We start from the raw sequence: 6,085 nt of genomic DNA on the forward strand, positions 1-6,085 counted from the left end.
ACTTTACTGAAAAGTGAATGCATAAATCAGTGTTCTGTTCTTTACCTGAATTTCCCCAGATTCCCCTACCTTAGAGAAGTTAACATAAGAAAAAATAATTATTTAGGTAAATGCATTTTGTAGATCATTCATTCTTGTGCTCAGATATAAAAGACCATGGACTAAAAGGGTTTAGAATTTCATTTTATTTTAACTGTCACCATTCATAAGTGATCTTATAAGCATTACTTCCTACAACTAAAGAAAAGGTGTATAAACAAAAGAATCAATCTTAAAAATGGTAAGCTTTTGTACATTCCAGACTTATCCTTAATAACTACAAATGGCAAACTATTACTTACGTAACATTTGGAGCACCCAGAGAAGACAGCAGACTGGCTTCATTTGGTGCACTTTGGCAACCGCTAATACTTCTCCTAGGATAATATAATAAAAATGCCAAACACATTTCATTTGTGGTCCCCAATCCTGTCTGTATAGAAACACAAAAATGATGTTAATGTATTAATAAGATCAGATCATAACTTCTCAATCTCTACTTACTCAGCTTTCACAAATGAATGCCAAGTTATATTTAAAAGTCCTTAAAACAAAAGCTCTACTTAAGAAATTCAAACACTAATAAAAATCTTATTACCACAGTTATAGAAATCTTCACAGTTTAACCTTAAAGATGTAAGTTTTTTTTCAGATAAGGACAGTACTTAAACACATTGATGCACATACTCTATGATCTGGGCAAAGGAGATGTATATATAGCAACAGTTACTGAAACAAGAGCTATCTGCAGCTCTTTAGATGTCAGAGTAATTTCAAGAACAACCACTAGGAAGTATAAAAACAAAACAAAACAAAACTGAGAACTACCCAAATTAACAGAAAAACTTACAACAGGTTTCCCCTCTGTGACACCATGTTCTTGTTAAATTGATAATTTCAGAATAATAGCATCCACTTTTCTAATTCCCTGAAAAATTTTAAACACTTTTGTCATGCTCCTTTTAAGTCTTCATTTGACTAACCAGAAAATTTAATCGAACCTTACACGGCACTACAGTCCTGGACTTGGTCTAGCAGCTTCACCTCTTAATGATGTTATGATTTTTTTGCATGTGAAGAGCAAAACTCTGCTTAATATCCTGGGTAAGTACTTACAGATATGACTCTGATGTTTGTAAATTTTAACATACTATATACAGATGAGCATATGTTTTTGTTTCTCTTTTTAATAAGGGCACCTGAAAAATTATAAACTTGTTTTCTAGCACTCTTTTACATCTTAGCCATAGCCCTAGATGGTTAATTAATGTCTTCCATTTTCAGTTTGATAAAAAATTATAAATGTGGATTTTTACTAGAGATATATGAATTTGTATTAAAAAGTGAAATGTATTTTTCATATGGACAGTATATTTAAAGCAGAAGTAGAATTTAAAAAGAGAACCACAATACAAAAATAATAAGAGGAAAATAGTAGAACTGCTCTGTCACTTACCAAAGTTAATTTGTCCCGATCTTCAGTGTTGTAGGTGCATTCCACTAAAATTTCATCTCCCTATATAAAAGGCCAAAGAAGCTAATTTAAAATAAGCACATAGCTAGATTGTTATTTTATATTATTATAATAAGATTTGCAAGTACTTAAGAACACTTCTGGATTCACCAGTACAAAAAAAATGATACACCATTTGACTTGAGTAGTTAGGCAAGATGTTTGGTGTTCCCTCTATTTTTGGCCCCCTAGGCTACTTATTAACCATATTTTGTGCAGGCAATTACACCCTTATGATAAAGAGTAAGATGAAGAGTAAACCAATAGGTGTCTTCAGGAAAAATGATCAGAAGGGCTTGAATGTGTGCATGCCTACATCAACAGACCCCAGAGGTTAATCCCTGAATAGAATGCAAGGGGGTCACATTTACTCCTTTTCTTTGAAAAAAATGGGGACTGCTAATATAGGCATGTGCTGTGTCATTTTATGCTATTTCAAAGTTGCTGATCACAATATGATAATATGTTTTGATATTTTACAAGCAATCCCAGCACTCCCAGAAGGCTTAATAATGACAAATGTCAAACATAAACATGTTAAGCTATCATTTTAAGCCATTTCAAGGTTAGTAATTATGAATATGATGTTATTTTTTATTTTTGTTCCTTTAATAAGGATTTAGCACCCAATGGCCCTTCTATCAGAGAGTAACAATTACACATTTCTATTACAATCAAAAATATTTAGAATTTAGTTCCACAACAGTTTCTCCCATGGGATGCAAGAGGGCAGCCTCCCTGGATTGCATCAGAGCCACAGGCTTGGAGCTTGGATGTTCAGTCCTGTTGGGGCCTGTGGTCACTGCCAGGGGGAGCCTGAATAGCCCCCATGCCATGGACTGTAGCACTTCTGCCACACCCAGAAGGGCTGCCAGAAGAGGATCCGGGAACATGTGGAGTACTTCTGGGTACCCTTACAGCATTTCTGCTACACTTGGGAGTGCTGCCGAAAGAAGAACAGAGTGAACCTGGAGAACAGAGCTTGTGTGGAGGAGTGTAGGCGGTAACGAGAAGAAGAAAAGAAGGAAAGAGAAAGGAAGAAACTGAGGTTATTGGTAGTGATTTGTGCACTGTGTGCTAAGAAAAAGAAAATAAAAGGGTGTATTTTGCATTTGTGTCTTTGTGCCTGTGTGTGTCTGGGGCTAATACCCCGCAATAGATAGATAGATAGATAGATAGATAGATAGATAGATAGATAGATGAGTAAATAAATTCATAAATAGATAAATACTGTAAGTGATTATGTACTTCTACCTCATTAAGTAAATCATTACATTTCTTACGAGCATCCCAGATTAGAATGGCTTTCACTAATTCAGATTTTTATGACTTGCCATGTTTTCAGATATGAACAGTAAAAAGGTAAAAAAATATCTTTTAAAGTTGTGTTTGATAATCCTTTGCTTCAAAATGCATACAGTAAAGGTGAACAGTCAGAGGGTTAACGTAAGGAGCTTGTTACATGGTGTTAACACATCCATTCCTATTGTCACATGCCTTTTAAGATTACAGAAGGGATGGGCAAAGTGGATCTGGGAAGTGTACAGCATGTAAACTAAGCCGGTGATATGAAGCTAAAAGGCATCTGCTTAATTAGTTTCCTTGTTTAGTCTGGTAAATGTTTTTTTTTTTCTTTTTGTATGAGTTTTAATCTTGTAGGAGTCCTGCTATGCCAGAAATAGCATACAGTATCTGAGCTAAGATTTTTGGGAAAGCTAACACTGATACTATCTGTTCTAACTGCGGAAAAGGTTGACAAGATATAGAAATAGGTATAAAGTTTCATTACAGGATTAAATTGTCCTTTAGCTATTTCTCAGATTATTTGAAAGAAAAATCTGTAGCCTCTAAGGTCCCTTGGGAGCTAATACCAAGGTATACTAATTACAGTCAAGAGAAACAGTAAGTATTCCCTGTTTCAGACCTATGGTTTTACATAACAAGACACATCTAACAATCAGCTAGTCCAGCCAAACAAACAAAAGAATTAATTGATGGGTAGTTTTCAATCTTCATAATTACATTTCTCAAGGTATGCATAACCAATGAGCATGGGAAAAGCACTATATAAATAAAATGTATTATTATTATTATTATTATTATTATTATTATTATTATTATTATTATTATTATTATTATTATTATTATTATTACTTATTTACTTGTGTGTGAGCTTCTTTCCATGAGAATGATTAGTATAGATTTTAGAGCCATAGACAGTTATCAGACTGCTTTATGTGAGTTACAAAATGAATAATTGGTTAGAAGTCAGATATCTAAGGTTTAATGTCTACCTAAATTAATATCAAGATTTTTCCATATACTTTATACTGGATTCTGCGGTGGGGTGGCATCCTGCCCGGGATTTGTTCCTGCCTTGCACCCTGTGTTGGCTGCGATTGGCTCCAGCACACCCCCGTGACCCTGTGTTAGGATATAGCGGGTTGGAAAATGACTGACTATATACTAGATTCCAAGAAATAAAAAATTAAATAAATTAGATAACAGTTAAAAGAGTCTACAAAGTAATGCCAGGATGATATTTAATACAAGTGTGCCTTTATTAGTCTGATACATCTATATAATACATTAGTTTTCTCCAACCTTATAGCTTTTAGTTCATGATTTCTACAGGTACATGTGAGATGAGTCTCTTTTTTTTAGTATCCAAGGCTTTTCTATATTATGCTGGATTTTCAAATATTAGCAAAAATATTTACTGCATAACAGACTTTCACATATACATTGACACACAATAAATGAAAGCAGTCTTAACTTAGGAGCAATACTCACTATTTTGATGGGTACGATATCTCCCAGATAGTTGAAATCTTGGAGATTAAAGTCATAATTATTATTTTCTCCAAGAAAGCCAATCTGTTTGCCATCTCTGTAAAAACAAACAAAAAACATACATTCAATATATATTTCTTTATGTTATTAAGTATATATATACTTTTTGGAATATGTATACTGTTGAAAAGAGGTGAATAAGTCTATTCTAGGAGTTAAAATTATTTTCTTATTTCACATACCTGAAATGACCAACTCTGACAGCCCTCCCAGCAAGATGAGTGTGCAGCAAATTTCCAAAGACATTTATTTCCAGACTAGGGTCAGGAAGAAGCTGACAAATACAAATTAAAAATATCAAAAGTAAAAATTAAATGGCTGTAAAATGTATGAAAATGTACCTGTCTGGCAAAAGGATACTAGGATCAGAAGTAAAATTTTGAACAGACACAACATAATTCTAAAATGGGACTCAGGGACGTGGACATATCTGAGGTTGCCAGAGGGAGTTCTAGTAAGACATTTCAGGGTGCTTTTTTTAATTCTGACAGATATTATGGATATTTAAAGCTTTGTCTCAGCCATTGCCCCAATGAACATGAAGTAAGGAAGTAATTTGGAGCAAAGCTCTTCTGGAGTAGGAGGATAGTATGACCAGAATATGGTGACAAAAAGAGAGTATGTGGGAGATTTACAAGAATGGTATTGGTGTTTATTGCAGTATAATTTGATCAGAAGGCACAAAAAGTGAACCATCCTTTCTGATAGTTGGTGGCTGAACTCTCTTTAGTTATGCCCAGTAGTTCTTCTTGTTGCCCTTGATGCTCTCCAACCCATATGTTTTGCTTGATAAACTATTATTTTATAGAGATTGGGGCACCACTGTTTGCCACATAAAAAGTGTCAAAATTTAAAGCTGGATCAAATAATAATCATAGCAAACAGCTGCTAGGAAAATATATTGGTATATTGTTAATTATCATTACGATTTCCAAAAAGGCACTCTCATGTAAGCAAAAAAGTGAAAAACCCTTTCCTTTATAAGGAATAACTTTTTATGTAATCTGTCCTTTTCCAACTCTCATTTCTTCTTGGTCAGGGTTCCAGCCAACCTATAACAGCATAATGAAAATATGGCAGGAAGCAACTGTAGCCAGACAGGGATACATTCATTTACTCCAGGCATCAAGGGTTAGGCAGAGTTGTTGCCCAGGCTCAAGTTTATTTTTTATTTATTTAATCTTTCTGTTATTTAAATATAATTTTTGTCTGTTGTTTTATTAACTGTCCTTTAGGATACATTCTATCTGTAGTGTTTGTTTGTTTTTTTTAATATTGTGTTGATTATTAATAATGTTGCTATTAGGTATCCATTTTAAAAGTTTTGTGGCAGCTTTCATTGTTATCTACCCTGTTCTCTACAAGTGCATCCTAAGGAGGTGGGGGCCAGCTAATCATGCAGCCACAGGAAGTGTTTAAGGAGGAGCTGGAATTTCGATGTATTGTTTTGGTTCTTGTGCTTGGCTTTGAGGTTATTTCTGTTGTTTGTATTTCATCGTTTGACCCTCTTCTTGCTTAAGGTACTGTTCTTTGGTTTAATTAAACAAATTGCCATTTTAAGCTAAAATTATTTTTTGTTTGCTCCTTTTGTCCTGCCTTGCCTTTTTTATGCTCTTCTGGAATATGTATATAAATTCTTTAATTGTAAAGAAACTTTGTATGATTTATTCTGCGCCAGAA

General features: G+C 34.0%; 1 long non-coding RNA gene across 1 annotated transcript; it reads right to left on the minus strand.

Annotated features, from left to right (window-relative positions):
- Window positions 1–397: 397 nt before the first annotated feature.
- LOC120534984 lies at window positions 398–4,423 on the minus strand. The gene is made up of 3 exons (XR_005634834.1): window positions 4,346–4,423; window positions 1,496–1,555; window positions 398–472 (listed from the first exon to the last, which is right to left on the minus strand). It is a non-coding gene; the product is annotated as an uncharacterized LOC120534984 (long non-coding RNA).
- Between the last annotated feature and the right edge of the window lie 1,662 nt (window positions 4,424–6,085).

Source organism: Polypterus senegalus, chromosome 9, assembly GCF_016835505.1.
Source record: "Polypterus senegalus isolate Bchr_013 chromosome 9, ASM1683550v1, whole genome shotgun sequence".
Lineage (NCBI taxonomy): Eukaryota > Metazoa > Chordata > Cladistia > Polypteriformes > Polypteridae > Polypterus > Polypterus senegalus.